Source organism: Saccoglossus kowalevskii, chromosome 2, assembly GCF_978046115.1.
Source record: "Saccoglossus kowalevskii chromosome 2, keSacKowa6.1, whole genome shotgun sequence".
Lineage (NCBI taxonomy): Eukaryota > Metazoa > Hemichordata > Enteropneusta > Harrimaniidae > Saccoglossus > Saccoglossus kowalevskii.
In genome coordinates, this window is record NC_140642.1 from 31,136,597 (window position 1) to 31,158,498 (window position 21,902).

The 21,902-nt window shown below is 35.1% G+C and overlaps 1 protein-coding gene across 1 annotated transcript in view; it reads left to right on the forward strand.

The window, feature by feature from the left end:
• Positions 1-21,902, forward strand: part of LOC100376752 (5'-3' exoribonuclease 2) — a 100,605-nt gene that overhangs the window by 73,087 nt on the left and 5,616 nt on the right. The window lies entirely within an intron of this gene.

A 21,902-nucleotide genomic window follows, 5' to 3' on the forward strand; every position in this document is an offset into this window, starting at 1 on the left:
AAGAAAACAAAACTACAATATAGACCACTATCCATTACATGTTTGTCTAATTTGCCCAATTCAAAAATTTCCGGTTGCACAGTAGCAACAGTTGTAAGGCACCTCCAGGGTGGTGGTGGTATTACCAAGTCTAAATTTCCGAATTCCATTAAGAAACAAAAACTTGAGATCATTTAAATTGTCCATCTGGCAGTGGAATATTCTGAAAACAAAACATTTCCCCACCTCCTCTTCCCTCTCTTTCCCTACTGTTGTTTTCTGAGGCTGCTCCCCCCCCCCCCCCCCACCCCCCGAAATTTTGAATTCTGCATCCGATAACAAATGAAACGGAACGCTTTACTTTACAAAGTTACTTTGGCTCCATAGAAGTAATTCCTAGAAAGTTTATTGATCCAACAGGTTGCATTTTGATTTAAATTTTAATCAGATCTCGGGAAAAGGCCTTCAGCAGTTGGTTCCTGTCTCTATCCTTTGAATAAATGGCTTGGGTGGGACTGTTCTTTGTAGATACTAATTGTTTCTGACCAAAGGCTGTTGTCATTGATCCTTTTGTTGTGTTGCCGATACCACCCTACCACAACAGAGGGAACAATGATTCGGCTTTACACAAAAGGAACGCTAGAGGAAACGCAGGGTATTTTAAACTATACTTCAGGTTTTTTTTTTCCCCTGGTATATTTTTTTTATTTATTTTTTTAAAATCATATCTTCTCTGTCAGCTCTAGGACTGAGCTACGGTCCTTCTCCTTTGCTTTTTTTTTTAAAGTGGCAGATAAGAGACTCTAGATAGCGTAACTGTTGACCCCTAAGAATTCAATTGATTCGCGAATGTGATATGATCAATGAGTGACTTCTAGAAGTAGAAAAGCGTAATTACTCCTCGAATAGGAAATTGTTGTTGTTGTTCCAATTTATAATATACATGTTGGCCTACTTTTTTAATGTGTATACATCTTGAATATTAGCTGTCAGTACTTACAGATTTCAACTAATCAGCTGAAATTTAACCTGGTTCTATCATTTCTTTGCAATAATAATAATAATAAGAACAACAGTAAATATTATTAGAAATTAAAAAGAATCAGAATACTGTAGAATACTTTATTTTAGCTGGAATTAATTTTCGCTGAAAAGACTTTTTGGGTGTTTTGTATGGAATTTATTTTCACTGACATTTGACAAGTTGAATGTAAAATATCTGAAAAAAGGTATATTCACGGGATTTTATTTTCACTGAATCATTCCTTCAGCGAAAATTAATTCCAAGCGAATATAAAGTATTTTACAGTATTGTAAAGTAGCTCATTTTAGTGACCAGAAAAATATTAACATATAAATTAGATTACGTATTAATTCATTCTACCTTGCTATTTTCTATATATTTTTTAAAATTATATAATTTAATCTGGGGGGATGAGCTATTCTTTTTATTCTCCCCATTCACTTATAAGCAACAGATGTTTGAACACAGCTACCATATTTGTTCTATTAAAAGCGCATCACCAGTAGAAGTGCTTGTAAATGAAACATTAATTGTATACAGGATCATGTAAACATGGCTTATTTTTACCACATCCACACCCCTGTTATTTAAAACTTTAAAGATCAGGAGCTACTAAATAATAAGAGCAAATACGATGTCTGACATTTGGGGGGGTCATTGCAGGTTATTCATTCTCGTAAGCTTCAGTTCAGTTGGTCTCGGTAAAAAGCTTAAATTTGAAGTGCCACACGTAAGTTTGATTTTCGCGTACATTTCATTTGTTCTTAACTGTATTTAAATGGCACGCGTAAGTCGGATTTGCATGCAGGCTGTGATAAGAACGCTGCGCGAAAGTCTGATTTTCACATGCGCGTCAGTGGCATATAGTTGAAAATGCACCTCGTCCTACTCGCACGTAACTAACCTAAAGAGGCACCCTTACATACCTCAAAGCTTGGGTGAATCTGTTGTGTGTAGTTCCAATAAGTCAAATTTGAGAACTGTTACCCCAAAAAAATCATAGATTTATAACATTTGGCACAACTATAATGCATTTATATTTTCAAAATTGATATTTCTACTGTCTCGGTACCTTGCTCAGAACCAATGAGATGTGAAACAAAATACTAGTACCTGCAAATTACCGTGCTACGGTAGTCTCTTATTCAGACTCCATGTCAGACATGTGTTGCTGCGCTGTTTGTAGAAAGTATTGTCTCTTCACTTGAAACTCTTTTTTTTCCCCTCCCATTAAATTAAACAAATTTGAATAGAGTCAGTAAAGCCAGAGATCTGTTTTCTGAAAGCATTACTTTTTGTTAATTATTAATCTCAAACCATTGTGACGAGGGAAGCCGAGGTCTGTGGGTCAGATTGATTCCGTCTGCAAACATGCTTTGTCGGCGCTGTATGATGTCAGACCCACGTGACATTAGAATTACATTACATTTCAATTCATTACCCAATGTATTAGAATTGTAACAAATTGAAAGAGAATCTGTCAAAAACATGCTGCGTGGTTCGGATATCAGTTTGTATCAACACCTGTGTCATTGTCGTTTTGTGATATTGATATGGGGGTTAAATAAGCTTTTTTTTTTTTTTTTTTTATTATTTAATCGTGTCATTTGGGGGTGATGTTGAAATAATCAAACAAATATATTTAGCAGTATATGGGGTTACATAAAGTATTGAACGTTGTGTAATTGGCCAGCTGTTCCCTGTAATAATATTGTTTTTTAATGGTAATGATCCCACTAGCTTGTTGCACAGAACAAAAAAATGGGGGCTTATGTTTGTTTTTTTGTTTTTTTTTGTAACTGCTGGTTGAATCACAGTGTTGAAATCATTTTCCATAATGGTATCGGAATGAACCAGAGATCAACGATTCAATTGAAATTTGTATAACTACAAAATCTGTGCATATTAACTAGCCAATGCTGAGAAATGTTTTCATAACTGATGCTTTAGATGAATTAGTGATTCAAAAAGCTATACTATTCAGACTGGTGTGCTTAGTTTGAAAAATTAATGCTTTCATTTTTGTTTTGGGAAACATTTTTGAAATACAAGATTATTGTTATAAGAGTAAAAATCAGTGATTACAAAAATATTAGATGCCATACATGGTGCTTCATTTGTGGTCAGAAAAGAACATTATTGTCAAAATGCAATCACTTGCAATGTTTCATGCCCCCCCCCCCCCCCCCCAACAAAAACGGAATATGACTGAGTTAGCGTAGCGGTGTATAAAGACTTGCAGTATCAGTTATCATTATCAGAGCTGTTGAAACTTGTTCAGTATCGGGGGGGGGGGGGGACTTATTTTATCTTTCAAAAAAAGTGTTGATGTTCGCTTGAAAAAAACATTCTGCAGTGAAGTCAACATCAATGAATCATACTTCAATTTTGATAGAAACAAAATAAAATTAACCTCCAGAATGCGTTCTTTGCGGTACCTTGAATACAGCACATCTGTTCGATTCGGCAGTACCAGTAACCATGTGACTTTTGAACTTCTGGGGTCAACACATTTTGTCTTCTATGCTGCAAACCAAACACAGTCCAAGATGTGTAGTGTGTTTTTCCTCCAAAGAAATTTAAATACCGTTGTCATAGTTTTTTTGATGTTGAATTTGTAATCTCTCTATTTGAGCTTATATTGTCTATTTTTTTACACATCATTGAAACACATAAACTCATCAAAATGTATGGAATACTGGTTGACAAATATATTAAATCAAAATACATACCAGTAAGGTTCGGAATACAATTTGTACTACTCTCACTCTATTAAGAATTTGGTCATGTGAACTGTTATTGGTTTTGGAGATGGTTTTATTTTTATTCAGCATCCTGTTTTATGATGCGTCCGTTCAGTTTTGGCTCCAAATTTCCACTTTTTATAACATCTAAACATGCAACTTATATTTTCCCTTAATACTGCGATGCATGAAACACAACTTGATGAAAAACCTTCCAAAGACACGCAAGTTTGCATTTTTGGGGGAGGGGGGGGGGGGTCTAGGAATTTGGAAACTTAATTTTTTTCCGCCCGCCGCCTAACAAATCCAAGGTGCATTTTCATGGGAGTACCGAAGTTTCGCGCAGATCTATACTTTATGTGCATTGGTTGGCAGTGAATCTTGGGTATTGACCTTTCTGCGTGCTGCTTGAGACTACCAGGCGAACATGGCGGCGGCTTGGTTTGTGGTGACACGCCGTGAAACTCTGTCATCAAAAACAGAGAAATCCCTCATTAATGCTGAAAATTGTGCCACCATTGGGGACATTGCCAACCACGTTATACATGGAATAACATTTTATTTCATTTCTTCTCTTCGGTCAATGATCTCACTTGCAAATTGTTGAGAACCACACAAATCTAATGGGAAAAAAAGAATTAATTTTATTTTTCTTCCGCCCTCCTCAAAAAAATTGACTTATAAAAACTCGAGAAACAAGGAATAAAAAAAGTCTGGCCTAAATAAGAGCCGAACCATTGGTAGAAAAAACCAATTCTGAGGTAGACACAATTTGGAAAACTAAAAACAGCAAATTTTGGTGGGTGGCGGTGGTCGGTATGGGGCTCGTAGCGACATACACAATGTATGTAAAATATAATATATATATGTAACTTGAACATGCACTGCGAGACTTAAATTCCTGCTATTCAGAGATTCTCAGAATCTTGTATATATTGACTTCCGGTGTCATATATGCATCATGTGAAAATAGTTATGTTCGCTGTTATTATCCGCTATTAAGTGCCAGTTGGTATCTGGTTTAAATTGGCATGTTTGTTCGTTATTATAATCATATAAGCTTATTACATCATGTTTCTTCTGAATCGTCATGGCCTCATTTTTGTTGCAACACAAAATTGGTGTTAGGTACGTGCTTTATTGACGCATTTCACCGGCATTAACAAGCCGTTTTGTTTCATATCATGTGAGCTTTTGAGTCAAATGTGCACAAACTTTGGGCATTTATATACAGCAAACTCAATTATGTCAATTATCCTTGTAATAATAAAAAAGAGAAAATTTGTGTATTTATTATTCCGTAGAAAATAACTGATACTGTGGAATACTTTATTTTCGCTGGAATTAATTTTCGCTGAAAAGTCTTTTTGTATGGAATTTATTTTAAGAGTTTTGATGAGTTGAATGTGAAATATAGGAAAATAAATGATATTCGCTGGATTTTATTTTCACGGAATTATCCCTTCAGCAAAAATAGCGAAAACAAATTTCAAGCGAAAATAAAGTATTCTACAGTAGTTCCAAAAATTGTTGGCACACAGTCCAACAACGAAATTATGTCGCCCTGAAATGTTTAATTGATAAATTATGTCTTTCAAAAATGTCTCCATCTGGAGTAATCGTTAGACGCACTTGACTCTATCCAAACTGTGTATAAACAAATGAGAAATTGATAAATGTACGTTACATGGTCCAGACTGACCTTCTGATTGTTGCTTTCTTGGACTAGATTTCCGGGAATTTTAGTTATTACAGTAAACTGCTTTCAAGACTTGTTTATTTATAATAATTAGTCATCATGGTTTGACATTTTCATTAAAAGGAGAAGTTGATCGGCACTTTGATGGCCTCTGTGTGTAGACAAGCCTAATTGAAATCCATTGAATATATATGAAACAACAATTGAAGGTAAATTGAAAAAATTGTATCTAGATATCTTCTTAAAATTAATTTTACTTTCTGTGAATGGAAGCCTTGCATGCATTGTTACTCCCATGGTGCATCTTGGTTTAGTCTCTATGTAGTCTCTCCCGAGCCTATATGAACATGGTGGTCTGGATGTCATGTTTCATTTTTTTTCTTTAATTAGTCTTAATTAATACTGTGGATTTTAAGCCGCCATTGTGAGTTTCGCACTGAAGCGTCATGACTCAAATCGTACATACACACTGTATTCTATCTCATAAAAGCACGTCTCCAATAAAATCATATGTAAGCCAACAATACAGGTTGAGTGTTGCATCAAAATATCCATGTTCTTTAAACACAGTGACTCGAAGTGTTACATGAAATTACGTCAGTTATGATTGCTATTCAATTACCATTTCTGGCAGCAAGAATTAAACAAATTGTGATATGAGTCTCCTTTTGGTACATTTACGATATCACAAGTTTTAGTAGTGGCATAATCAAAAGCATTAGTGACACAAGAACAGTCTGGTACTATTACGGTAGCTCTTGTTTTATAATATTTTGTTTCCATTTTGGTCATAATGTACATTACAAATAACACCTATATTACTGTACTTAGGCGTAATATTTATTTAATTGTTTATACTGTTACGCAAATGCATCACTTATTCATTCTCATTTGCTTATTCATTACCTGAGGTTTTATAGACTGATGGACAATACACCAGTAGTACTTGTACACAATTTATAACAAAATTAAAAACTGGCCAAATCAATTAATTTTTTTCTTCTTCTACTGTAATTGAGAACTTCCCCATCTCCTTATGTATGGATGTAAATGAAATCTATAAATTGCTAGATCTCTGAGGCAGCTTATGTCAAATATGTTGTATGACTGCGATTGGATCGTACAAGTCTATTATGTCGACACTTCAGTTCAACAGATACTCGCAGGCACAATTAAGACATTTTTGCACGGGTATCGGATTCGTCTGAGAAACAACTCGTCTTCTTTTTTATTGTAAGTTTATACGTGGAGTCTTATTTATTGCTGGTTCAATCCTGGGGGGCAAAGACGAGTCTATCGACGATCTAAAAAGTATGATTCGACTATCGGTGCATTGATGTTTATGCAGCACACAGAAAAATTGTGCTTTTAGCCTATAGAAGATATTTTTCAGTACCATAGTAAAGTCTTATGCCTTTCAAACCCCTACAAGAAATGTCATCTTCCCTGAAATGTCCTGTCTATTTTTTTGTTATTTGATAAAAAAAAATGAATATTCTGGGGGCATTGAACCCTAATTAGAGATTTTAGATGTCATTTTGTGCTATTCAGTTCAGTGTGGTTTTTGGATTCTTTTTTCCAGGAGCTGAAGTCATTAGTGACTTAAAGGGGATTTCTCTCTCGCTCCTTCCTCTCTCCCTCTTTCCTGATCTCTCTTCCTCACTCTCTTCTCTATCTTGGGCCGTAAAATTACCACTTTCCTATTTGAGACGAGTGGATGTCAACAAATCAGGAAGTATTTCATGCGACAAACTAATTGATGTAATTTAACATCGATCACCTTTCCTCCGTTATTGTGTTGTCTGAATGGTTCACGCCATGTGAGTGACAATGTCAAACAACCAATAATAAGTGCAGTTACTTGATAGCCGAGGAACAGTTTCCTTTATTTATGCCGTCATTTCGTTAATATAAAGCCCTTAGTTTGGGACTGTAAATAATACACCAGTTAGTAATAGCTATAGCTCACACTGGGGTTTGTCGACTTTTAGTGACACGGTAATAGTGACATCTTTCACTTGCGACCTCTTAATGCCTGTCATGTTCTTTGACACGGGACATCCTCCTTCATAATAAAACAAGTCTTTCGAGACATAAACACCATATTCTCTTCCGGAGACATCATTTGCTTCCCATTATATTTATAAAAAAAAAGCAATTTCCCGCTGTGTGGCTCCTGTGTTTTTTTTTTCTTTCTTTCTCTTTTATTCTTTTTCGTCTTCCTTTTGAAATTGCCACCTGACAAGCTGTAATCTTTTTTTAATTAGTGTAATAACATCCCATGAATTGAGTATAAACTTTTGCAACCTATCTAGATGTCTCGGTTCCCAAGTGCCGCTCTGTATCAACTCGCATTGTCTCCGGCCGAGTGATAATTTTGTTTAATATGATAACCTTGACAGAAGCCACAAAAGGAGTATGTGCGATGTCATTTCCAGCCACTCTAATATTATGAGAGTAAAAAGCGATCCTGATTGTCGGGGGAGGGTGGAATTGTGCCTGATGCGTTTCTCTATCAGTTCTGTTTGCATTTCACCCCAGTGATATCTCAGTCTTCTGAATGGGGCACTACTATAGCTACTATACTCATGGACACAATACCTCATTTTTCGAATGAAAGCCCATTGTTTGTTTTGTTAGTGAATGTGTCAGCATATTAATTCTCTCTCATTCACACTGATCTGATAAAAGACGCCGTGTCCTATTAATAATTTTGTATTTATTGCATAAAAGTATGTTGCAAATTGCCATCCTTCTTCTCTTCAAGAATCCTTCAATTTTTCCTCTTCAGTAGGACCTCTTTTGACCTTCTCTTGACCTTTCCTCCAAAGATCATCATCGCCACTGCCTGATCCCCCCCCCCTCAAGCATACATAAAGTTATTTCATGCAATATCAAAATATTGAAGTTTAATATTAAAGTACTGAAATATTGGCAGATATCATTTAAATTTTGCTCAGAAAATAGGATGATGGATTTTTTATGTATGTTTGTACCTGTGTCTAATGTAATAAAGTAATATCAAATTCTATGTCGTTGTTTCCATAGCGATAGCGATATCAATAATTTGTGCTACCAGTGACATACATTTTCTCACTGTGTGTGACTGGTGGTGTTTTTTTTTTTTTAATAAATTTGATTTATTTTTTGATTTATTTTTAATTAAAACTACTGTCAAATTCCATGCAAAGCTACTTAAAAAGCCGTGCTTTATTGGCTACCCAATCCGAACACCTAACAGTCAGACCAATCAGAGAGCAGCTTTCATTGTGACAAGATTGGCTACCCAACCCTAACACCTAACAGTCAGACCAATCAGAGAGCAGCTTTCATTGTGACAAGATTGGCTACCCAATCCGAACACCTAACAGTCAGACCAATCAGAGAGCAGCTTTCATTGTGACAAGATTGGCTACCCAATCTGAACACCTAACAGTCAGACCAATCAGAGAGCAGCTTGTTTGTTGACACGTTTTGATCTTTTATTTTTGACGTATCAGGTAGATTTCAATAAAATATCAGTCCATTAACCATTGTTTTTGTTGAAGGGACACCAAATTGACCATTAAGGCAGGATGTCGGCTGCCAAATTGACAGACCCTTAGTTCACACACTGGGATGCAACTTGTATCATGTATATATCATATTTACTGGCTCGAAATATGAAGTTAACTGAAATTGATTTTTCTAACTTGTGCCCAGAGACTAGGTATTTATGCAAGAACGGGCGTTTATTCTCGATTTTGAATTGTCTTGGTTATAGTATCTATGATCTTAACATATTGATCCGTTTAATGCTCAGAACTATTCATGTGCATGACGTTGGTCTTGAAAAGTCAAATTTTAGAATAAAAAAATATATTCCGGTTGAAAACCAACAGCTTTCAAATGTTTTCAGCAGCGTATACAATACAACAGTATATTAATAGTTGTCCATTTTTCTCACATCACTTCATCAATTGATTCGATCCAGACTTGACATTTTTGTTTGTTTTACTGTTGAACTAGTTGATCTGTCGGCAGTGATTTTTGGTGCATGCCGAACTGACAGACCTTGTCCCACTTGTCTGCATAGTACATTTGCAATATAACTGTCATACTTATTTGCTGTTGAAATCGTGAAATGTAAGAAGATATCTCTTAATGCCATGACAAAAAGCATTGAGTATGTCTGCGGGTGAGTATTGGAGTGTGGGATCGCAATCGATAAAATGGGCGTGTCGCAGACTGTGAGGAGTCGGAGCCATGTGCCACCGGGATTAGTCTTACTCACGGCTGGGCATTAGTTTAGATCACCGGATGTGCTATGTAGCACTAGAATTAAAGATGGCCACTGTGTCGCTTCTAGATTCTGCCACATGTTGAATCAACCTGCGCTTGTTAATGATGGTCAGAAAATAAATTGATATGAAAATGAAGAAAAAAAATTCTCTCTTTTCCTTCTGCAACCATAGAGATCAACGACTTCCCTCCCGTTTACTTAAGGTATCTTCTGTTAGATCCGCTCCCTCGTCTCAAGTACTAAAAATATTGTTGTGGTATGATTGCAAGTTTGTACATGTTAATAAGGATGTCAGCTGCCAAGTTGACAGCCCTTCAGACCACTCACGTGCTCATAAACAAGCGTAATATTATATCTGTCATACTTAGCGTCACAGATATGAAAGCAAAGTAGAATATAACAGAGTTTAAGTAAAATTTAATACGTGTATTGATGGTGGTGCAACATGCTCCTAAGTTAAACTCTTTGGTAGCAATCGTTGTTACAGACATCGGTTACTTCTTCCCGAGTAGAGAGTTAAGTGTCATTCCCCCTGGGTGGTGTTATTCAACTGCGGGAGTGTGTGACGAAATATTGACGTTATAGTTTTAAAACAAGTATGAAAGTGCACAGGAAAGGTGCGGGACAGTTTCTGAAATAGTGCAGCAGTTACACAAGTTTAAATTGATGATTTGGAAGTATTGCCAAAAATCAAAACTACTCTTCTGTTCTCTTCTCTGCTATGTCCAAGACGAGTACTCAATAAAGCAATGTATATCTGGCAGTCAAATGGATTAGAGTAACACTGTTGCAATGCACCTGAGTGGGAGTGGTGAGCGGGGACGGGGTATATATATATATATATATGATCTGATAGAACAAATATTGAATTATTATTTCACTAAATTCAAAAATAACAATACTGGTAATATTTATACATGTTACAAAATGATTGTGAACTTTTCAAGGTTCACCCAACGACACAGACATCCATCATTACTGTCGGCACACAATCAGAGCTGTTGCAAACAATGTATTGCTACTTGAGAACTGTTTTTTATCTTGATAATTTGCGCTTATACAACCCGTCATCACTCGGCCAGTTGTGAGTGGGGTGGTTTGCGAGTGGACAGGGAAATATATTATTTTAATACGTTTCTTGCGTGTGAAGGGCCCCATATATCGCAGAAGTAGATGCGAATGTGTTAATGAAGCGACAGTTGAGGGGGAGTTGATAGACCTAGTATATGCTCTCATGCACACATGTAACAAACTTTAAAACCTCTTCTGAATAAGTCAGACTACACTTGTAGTCCATATATCATACTCATAACAGTTAGAGTGTTATGTTCCGGTGTGTTCCATTATTATTTATTATTATTTATAAATATACATGGACATTCTTATATACACAGTCTATACTGTTTAACATTTCATTTTCAAGTTTCTGATTTTTTTTCTTTTTTAATGCATATGAAATTGACATGTGGCCTCGCTGCCTGAAAAATGTCCTGTCTGCTATGCATTAAACAACCATGGATGGACTTTGTCCCTTCATTGATTAGTCGTCTCAAAATTCTTATAATTCAGTGCGTCATGAGGTGGCATATCTCTGAATATTGTCTTACTATATGGTAGCCATTTTGAATACTGTAAAGTGACTAATTTTCACTGGGTTTAAATTTCGCTGATTTACCATTTCAGGCATATTCAGTGGGTTTTAAATTCACGGTTTTATCATTTAGATAATGTGTTCTATGCTAAATTTTACATCTTCACTGGGTTTTAATTTAGCGCTTTTTCCAGTAAGTGAAATAAGCAAAATTAAAACCCAGTGCATAATTAACCCCTTTACAGTATTTAAACTTTTAGAAGTGACTTTGCTTCAATTCAAAACTAATATAAGCACCTTAAAAATCACTGAGTCATTGAGAATAGGTAGCCTTTTTAAAAAAAAAATGTGATAGGTGAGTGGAGCAATCACTAGCTTTAAAAAGTAAGATCTACTCTGTCGTTTACTCATGCACTGCTATTAGAGCAAATATAGTACTTTGTCTATGACTCATTTTAGCCATGTCTTTAACTTTGTTTCGTACGCCTGCCTCTACCGTTACCACATCATCACTGCCAGTATCACTACTATGACAGATACCTGCTACAACCCAAGACAAATGTTTTAATCAGTCTCCTTCCACACTACTGTAAATGAAACAAGATGTCACACAAATATACTTAGAAACTGATATTACTTCACCGCCGTTTTTTAATTTTCTTCTGCATCATCATCGTTGTTTTTATGTACCAGGTATAATACTGATGAATTAATATAACTCTTTGTTTGAGTTTTTAGGGTTATGTTTATAATAATTATACAATCGCTAATTTCCCAAATCAGTATTGAAAACTGGGTCTTCTGTTAAAGGACTTCATCTCAATTTCCCTTTCTTTGACATCCCCCTCCTTCCTCTTTTATAATAAAGCATTGTGGGAAGAGAATCCTCCCATTTACAGCTACCTACTGTCAGTAGCAACCACTTTTTAACGAGTCAAAGCATACATACAAGGCAGAATTTGATACATTAAAAAAATCCTGTCAATAAACAAGCTGCTCTCTGATTGGTCTGAATGTGAGGTGTTAGGGTTGGGTATCCAATCAGGCACAATTTTGTAAATAGTTTTGCACTGACTTCATTTCACCTACTTCTACACCTGCTCCTTTCCCCTGCACTTACCTTCTGATGCACCTATGCCCAAAAGAACCAAAACAACAATTTGCAACAATTTAGCTTAAAATTTTGTTTTACGATAAGTACCGACAGTTTATCTTGTCTCTATTACTAGTATTTACTGTGAGAGCCCGTCAGAACAAACTGTTACGTCTTACTGTGATCCTCTTTTAACGATACGATCTATTCCTGCGTACTTTTTGAGCATAACCGCCACTCCAGGCGAATTTAAAAGTAAATCAATACCAAGTTACTGGATATTTTGATGGAGTGGTTTTTAGGACAGCCTATTTGTTTCACTCTACTATTATCAACATTTTTTTTTTTTTTAAACCTGTATACACTGTGACATCATTCGTTTACATTTTTGCCCACCAGCATGCACATGTCTGATAAAATTGTTACTCACTGATCAGTGCTACTGGTAGCTTATGATCTGTTGCAACAACACTGTACAGCGAAACATAGCAATGAACAATGTAGTTATTTCATCTTGGTTGCGAAGCGACTGGTTCTCGCTATAAAGGAGTTACTGTGTACAAAATGCCCTTTTTTTTGTTTTTTTTTTAAATAAAGATTCAGTCTGTCAATGCTGTTATGTTGTCTCTTAGGAAGTGAGGTCTGGAGGAATATTAAATTGTTAAATTTAGGATGAATTTTCTTGAATGTTATTGACTCCCATTTTTCCCCCCCACAAGAGTCCCTGTTTTTTTCCAAACAGTCATCTGTATTGTACGAGGTTTCCATCCTACAGTATTATTTTATTGGTAGTGAAAAGAAAAATCAACTTACGTCTCTATATTATCATAAATGCAACCCAAATAATTTCATTAATTTTTTATTTTTTAAGAATGCTTATCAACACATGTAGTCAGTGGGAAACGATATCCGTTTAACAAAGAAGTTGAAAGAAAAAAAACAACGCTTTAATACATGCAAAATATTTCATCAGAGGTTTTTGGCGAGAACATTTTTTGGAGTTCAAAAGGTTAACCCCACCCCTCCAATTATTCTGTATTATTTCCTTTTCTATTTGGTAATAACGTTTATTGTCCTTGTTCTTTGCGAGTGGAAATGTTCGAACAAACATATGTTGTAGGGAGAGTCGTGACTCTTACGACAGTGCACTGTCCTTTGTAAGGTGTTTATGTCTTCTGTTGCATGATGACTATTTTATGTTGCTGATTTGCTTCTTATTGTTCAATTTTTTTTCTTCTTCCAGTGTGGTTTTTATTGTTCGCTTACACTGGCGTCTGTCTGACATAAGTAAATTTCCCTTCTATCTTTGTTCTTTCTCTTATTTAAAGTGACTTCCTTGCAGCTATGTGAAACCATATGTTTTTTTTTTTTATCCAACTGATTTGTATTTCTATTTTATCATAAGGGTTCTGTTTTGTTTTTTACCATCCATCTGGTTGTACATGCACGCTGGCTTTCACTGCGTTCTTCAACAAATATCATTGTTTAGTTTAGCGCTGCAGACAATTTGTTAGAGGGGATATCTGGCATTTCCTTGGCACGTCGAATAAAGTTCTTGAAAAAGTAAATAACATGTTGTTTTTTTATACATGTCTGAACACGCAGCTGCTTTCAAGGGGATGTCTCGGCACGAATTTTTTTTTCTGATCTGCACTTGTCCCCTCAGAAACTCTATCCGGTGCAGCTGATGGGAGCGTGATTAAAAGAGGCTTATCCATGAACACAAATAAAATTCCCCATCCCTCACTCCATACCAAAATAACAAAAAAACAATGTCTCAACCGAAACAAGAAATATAAAAATTGAGAATATGTGATTTGTGGTTTGTCCATGTTAATATAGCCAAGGAACACTGATCTTGGCGGTATACTTTGAGTAGTACAAGTTGAACTTGATCCCAACTGAAATGTGCCTGCAGCGTCTCTTATTAAAGTAAATGTTATCATTGCATGAAATTAAGCTGCTGAAATACTGCATGGTTATGTCAGTCGCTCGATACAGATTGCTGGCATCGTTTACCGAGATTGGACAATCATGGTGGAACATCTGAATACACTTCTGTTTATAGCTGCTACAGTTATTTTGTAATGACAGTCCTGCCGTTGAAGTGATGGTTCACTCAGCAACAAATACCCTCTTTGATCCAACCCCTCCCAATCTTCGTCTTCTTATCATTCTGTACTGTGCGGTGTGGTGCGGTGTGGTGCGGTGTGGTGCGGTGCGGTGCGGTGCGGTGCGGTGCGGTGTGGTGCGGTGTGGTGTGGTGCGGTGCGGTGTGGTTTTGCATTTCTCTTGCTGTGGATTTCTAGCCATTAGGTTATATTATGTGATAAACTTCAAAACTTCTCAGCTCTATTGGTAGTTTATTCTCACAAGCTCCCTTTCATTTTGTAAGGTTATGAGTGAGAATATTCAGATTTTACTGGCACACTTCAAGTGCCAGATATTCAGTGCAAATATTTTTCACATTTCATAAAATTGTCATAAAATGTAATCGTTATTTTAGACCATACAGACAGTTTCAGTTATTGCTATCAGTTTTGGATCAAAAGTTTGTGAATTTTTATCAATTTTTATTTCATGTAGACGAGAAGCAGACCGTAGAAAATTATTTTGTAGATGGTGCCAAAAGTTGACAACCGCACACAAAGTGTTAAACTGTTGGGTGCAGTTTTGTCCATGGCAAATTCGGTTTGCTTTAAATTGCTGGTGCTCATTTGTACATGCTTAATTTTAAGTTTGAATCTGGCAGTAGTTGACGGGTTTTGATAAAAAGGAATATTAAAAATTATCATTGTTTGAGGGTCCTCCACAAATACAAATAAATAACACAACATTGTAAGAAATGCTTCCCAATCTGATTTTGAAGTACCTTCTTAAATGATGTGCCAGAATGAGTCTATTACAAATTACAGAAAGTGTAGTTAAAAAAAAAAAGAAGTTGTAAATTTGGCATGTACTAAATTCATAGGTGTGTGTTGAGGAAACAAAACACGAACAAACACATGGTTAACAAGACAAATTTGCTGATATAGACATAGTGATGCAAAGCCACTGGAAAGTGTGAATTCCCAAACAACATATTGACCTTTCCCTTGTAAAACCCATGATAGTTCTATTTACTTGAAAAAAACACTCAAACAAAAGCCAAGAATTGTTCAGTCTATCTTTGCATTTTTTTTTTTTTTTTTTGCTTGTGACAAGCCTGCAGGGCTTGCAAGTACGGAGGTATTGCAATCAGGTTGTAATAGCATGGTGTCAAATTTCATCGTCAACAGTTTGCACAGTATACTGTGACAAGCGAAGTGTCTGATAAAATGTATCCTCTGTTCAAACTGGTGACTGTATGGATGAGGGGAAAAGGAAATCTGTAATCACTGTAACAAGAAAAAAAAAAAAGGCACGATGAACATTTCTTCAAACTATCCTCTGATGCTTATAAGGTTTCCTCATACCACTGCTTGATTGTTTGATTTGGATATATTGGTTTTTCTTTCCTCGTCTTAAAGTTTGATGAAAAAGGAAAGGTTTGATGATTTGGTTGAGGAACTGAAATACCAACTCTCATCCGGATATCTTAACTGTAGTATGACTAGTGAAAATATTATTATTGGTGGAGCGGGGAATGTCAATTTTTCTTTTGCTCATGATTGTTCACTGCTTCTATTGGAGTGACTCCGACCATATGCTCAATAATGTTCCGCTGAATGACTATAGATTGGCCCCAATATGGTACAATGTCAATTAGTTTTCCATTTGCAGCAAAGTAGGCATGCATTTCCCAGTTATGGAGGAAAAACATAGAGAATACTGCAAAATTTGTTTGAATGAGAATGCTTTGTTTTCTATAACTTGCAGATATCCGTCTTTACAAGACTGATATTAAAAAAACACATTGTACCTTATTGTTCTGTGAACCATATTAACCAACTTGTCTCGTCTCTCACATCTTTTCATTTTGTCAACCACCATGTTCAATATGGTCACATGCAACACATATGAAATGCATTGTTGTTTAGAAAAAAAATTTTTAACATGTGAAGCATGACAACCGTAATATTCTCGTATATAATTTACATAGTTCTAATAAATTAAATTCCATAATGTTTTTTGGTCATCTGTGTATTCATTTCTTTTTCTGAACCATACCCCCCACCCGACCCCACCCAGCCCCACGCACAGCCTACAATTTCTCTCTCAGATAAAAAAAATTAAGCAACCCTCCTCCATAATTATGTAATTAAAAAAAAAAAAATTAATCAACATAATAAACTTGGAAAATGTAAAAGACGTGTTAGACTTTATTTGCTTATCTGTCTGTTCTTGAAAAATAAAGCAGAAAGTTATTTTGAAAATTCTATATCAGTGATCCCGTAGATACTGTTTCTCGTCATCTGTGCCTCGCCCTCGTTATTAGATATTACAATGCTTGTTTACTGTCGGCTTGCACCGCAACAGCTTCATGTAGTTATATGCGTGTGTTTGTACTCGTCATAAATAAACTCATAATTCAATATTTTTTTGGTTAGCTCGTGGACAGTTGGCGGGTGCAGGGATCGTAATTCTGAGTTATGTGACATATTTCTTGTAAATAAAAAGTTTGATATTGACAAACTGTCCTTTATCACCTTGGTCACACCTGTTTTCAATGACGATGGTTGCTTGGTTAATATTTGAATTGTTTAATTGATTCCCAATTTTTTTTCTGTATGTTGTGTATTTATCCGTATTATTTAGCGCCAGGTTGTAGTAGTGTTCCTTTGAATAATGAATTTTATTACTGTTTTGAAAAGTGAACATTTTAGGGGGGAGGGGGGCAATGAGTATTTTTTATTGGTAGTGTAATAGATCGTAGCTTGTATCACAATAGCAAAAATGTGCGAAAGAATTTTTGTTTTTCATTAATTCATGTATACGTTTGCTGCCCTCGTGGTCAAATTAGTTGTTGGTAATTTAAACTAGATTTGTATGTTGAATGTGTATTGATGTGTTTGTTTTAATACATTTTTTATCACATATGATGTTGCGTATAAGTCTACCATGATGAAAATGCTAGATACAGATCCTAGCATAAAAAGTCCAAGGTGTTATACAAAGACCGTGCTTTTGAAAATTTAGGTCCTAAACTTTTTAATGAATTACCTCTGTCTGTTCGTTCTAGTCCTTCAGTAGACATTTTTAAATCCAGACTGAAAACGCACTTATTTAAATGTGCTTTTAATATTTGACTGATTGTTTATTGTATCAGCGCCTTTGATCTTCATATGTTGGAATTGTTGCGCTTAATTAAATAAAGTTATTATTATTTATTATTATATAGAAAGATTTCAGCTTTTGCCAAAAGTAAAATATAGACTTTTTTTTTTCTGTAACCTGTTCTGATTCATTTTTGACATTGATTTTTTTAAAAAATGCAATGTCAGTCTAACTTTAAGGATGGAAAATATTTTTTTGACATGTTTAATGATGTATTAACCTTTTCACCACCAGTTCCTTCTCATTGCGCATTTGCAAAATAGTCCTGTTTATAGTCTGCACTTTCGTTCAGAAGATTGGGACAAAAATAGCCAAATTTACTAAAATTTGGCCCGTTAGCTCAAAAATTAGGGTTCATTTCCAGAAATATTGAAGAATACAAGAAAAGTGTTAAAAAAGGTTAAATGGCTTAAATGTTAGCATCTGAAAATGTCCCATTCTCTAACGCTGTTTGTTGTAATAGGTGGGTTTTTAGCTCCGCTGTCGACTTTGTCGAGCGGACCTTATCATATGAGTGATTGTCCGTCGTCGTCCGTGCCAATGTTTTACTTTTTCGACTTCTTCTTGAAAACTGCAAGCCTGAATGCTTTGATACTTGGTGTATATGTACCTTGGGTAGACCTCTCTCAGATTTGTTCATTTTATGATCATATCTTCAATTCTCTAATTTTGGTGAATATTTTTGTCATTTTTAGCTCCGCTGTCGACTTTGTCGAGCGGAGCTTATCATGTGAGTGATTGTCCGTCGGCGTCCGTGTCAATGTTTTACTTATTCGACTTCTTCTTGAAAACTACAAGCCTGAATGCTTTGATACTTGGTGTATATGTACCTTGGGTAGACCTCTCTCAGATTTGTTCATTTCATGTTGATATCTTTAATTTCCTAATTTTGGTGAATATTTTTGTAATTTTTTGTAAAAAGTGATATTTTCAACTTCTTGTTAAAAACCGCAAGTCCAATTGCTTTGATATTACATATATAGGTACTACACGTGGACCTCTCTCAGATTTGTTCATTTTGTAATAATATCTTAAATTCTCTAATTTGGGTGAATATTTTTGTCATTTTGGTAAAAGTGATATTTTCAACTTCTTGTTAAAAACCACAAGTCCAATTGCTTTGATATTACATATATAGGTACTACATGTGGACCTCTCTCAGATTTGTTCATTTTGTAATGATATCTTTAATTCTCTAATTTTGGTGTATATTTTTGTCATTTTTGGTAAAAAGTGATATTTTCTTGTTAAAAACCACAATCATTTATGGTGAAAAATTATATTTTTGAATTCTTGTTGAAAACAGCAAGTCCCATTTCATTGATACTGTGCATATTGTTCATTTTCTAAAGATATCTTCTGTTGTTTAATTGAAATGTGCATTGCTAACAGCGGAGCTATCTCAGCCGAGAGGCTGCTTGTTTTTTGTTTTTTTTATTGAATAACTTTCTTTAATGTTTTTTCGAAATTGAAATATAGAATCAAAACACATTATTTCAGTAAGTACCTGGCTTATGTCAAAATAGCTTGCACTTTAAATGAATGAATAAAAATGTTACCTGGGGCCAGTTTTCTGTGTAGATATTAACATCTGAATTTGGCCTTGCTGAGTAATCATTTTCTTTTTGTTTGATCAAAATAATTTAACAACAGCGAAAACAGCTATTTACCATGGTCTAACAAATTCATTAATACATTTTTATATCTTGGTGTACAGTGAAAATATTACCAATAACCTAACTGGCAGTCGCATGGCATGTGTTCATTACCATAGTGGGTATCAGCGTGTGTGATTCCACATGCCAATGAGACTCACAATTTGGTGTTTATCTACAGAGCAACTGATTTTATATGATTGCTCAGAAGCAGGTGTTTATTGTCATAGAAATAGAAACTGGAATTTCAATACAAAATGAAATTTCCTAAAATCGTCACTTAATTAATTCTTGTCTCTTGTTTCCATGGAATTTTTTCATATTATATTTGTCCCTTTGCTTTATTTTGAATTCCAAACATGTAAATTGAATAAATTGAATAAACATTGATTAAACCATGTGTAATTAGGAGCTAACTTGTTTGGCGGGGGCAGTTATTTCCCGATATATTGTTGAGTGCAAACAAAATAAATTTATTATAAGTCAGACTTTACGAAATTGAGATTAAGTTTTTCCAGAGAAAGTCTGAAACAAGGACTTGTGTTTTGGGGGTCTGTCCATCACCATTTTTTAGACATGCCTGACAAAATTAAGTCATGATGAACGTTAATTTAATGTTTGACTGACTGGCCGGCCATTTTTGTCCTGAGGAACACCCTAACCCAACCACTTCAGCATGTCTAGGCTGATTTCATTCAGACTAGGCATTGACATCACTTATAATGGGTTGCTAATGCATGTCATTATGTTTCATGGTTTGATTTCAATGACAATTTTAATATTTAGAAAACAAATTAATAATTTGTCTACTCTTTCTTGCTGGGCCTTGAATTTAAAATGTGGGCACTAGCATGTAATGTATACCTGTTGCTTCTAATATGAGCCAAGTATGCTTCCATCAATTTTACTTTTATCTCATCACAGCCACAAAACTGCTGGCTGTTATTTGTTTTTCACGGTAGGTCAGTTCGAAACCTTATTAATTTTAAATGGTTAGGGAGTTCAGTCAATAAATCGACGTATCAAGCCATGCTAGATTTTTTTTTTTTTTTTTTAGATCTTTGTACCTTCCAGCCTTTCAGATATTTGTACCTTCCAGCCTTTCAGATATTTTACAATAATGCTACCATCTGATCACGTTTGTTAGTTTTAGTTTTTACTTTAGATATAAAATATCTTTAATCTTTAGTGAAACATGTATTTACAATGTACAATAATTGATTTATTCAAGCTGTTGCGTGATCTGTAATGTTGACATACATTGGGGGCATTGTACTTCATTAGCTATTTCATACTATTAATTGTCATGCTTGCCGGGGGGAAAAGAAAAAAAAATTCCATACATGCAAGGTGCCATATTGGTTTGCTGGCTTGATTAAGGTCAAAGGTCGGTCCTTGTAAGCCTGGCTCTCTCAGCAGTTTAAAAAAAAAAAAAAGTGAACACATTTTAGGGGTCTCAGGTCGTGGGTATACAAACTGTTTCAGGAACATAAATAAAAAAAAAAGTTGTTTTTTTCCTTCTAAGTTTATGATAAATATTTGTCCGCTCTTTCAGCAGCAATACTGATTTTTTGTTTAGCTCTGCTGTTGAGTCGACAGAGTGGAACAGTTCATGTTACTGACTGTCATTCATAGACACTTTGAGTGGACCTTAGATTTGTTTATTTTGTGATGATACCTTTACTTTTCTAATTGTAGTGAATATTTTTGTCATTTTTGGTAAAAAGGGCTATTTTTGACTTCTTCTTTGAAATAATTAACCCAATTGCTTTGATATTCTATATGCAGACATCTTGTGTGGATCTTAGTCAGATTCTAAGTAAATTTTCTAATTTTAGTGATTATTTCTCATAAAAAGTGCTATTTTCAACTGTCTGACTACAATGTGTACAGCAAAGCTTGTATCAGCAGACAGGCTGCTTGTTAAATTTTTGACTTCTTAAAAACCGCAGGTGTGATTGCTTTGATATGTAATATATAGCCACATTTGGTGGTCCTTCTCAACATTTGTTGATTTCATGACGATATCTTTATTTATTTATACTCTTAAAATAAAAAAAAATATTTCTGATATCTTTTTGAAAACCACCTTGGATGGACCACGGTCAGATTGATTTGATTCATTCCTCGAACAGACTAATTCATTAAGAGTGGATAACAACAGTTTTAGTGAATATTCTTGTTATCTTGAAAATGGCTAGACTGATTGATTTGATAATCCTTTCTCATTCAGTGTCTGAAACAGTGGAGCTGTAGCAGCTGATATACTGTTTGTTTAACGCATGAAACGTACATTTTTTTTGGAGGGAGGGGGGGGGGGGTACACATGGATTTATTTTGCCCTAACCAATAATTACACAGATTTGACTGAATTATTTGTTTCTGTTCTGCTTTTATTATCCCACATCTACAGTATTTCTAAGCGTTTTTTATTTAATAAGTTGAATGATTAAATAGTCTTGATTGAATTAAGCTTGAAGGGCAGTGGTTGTTTTTGTGTTGTTTGACGTGACTCCTGTACAACATACACAACACATATACATGCATTTTTTATTCTAACGTGAGGACCTCTACCCTTT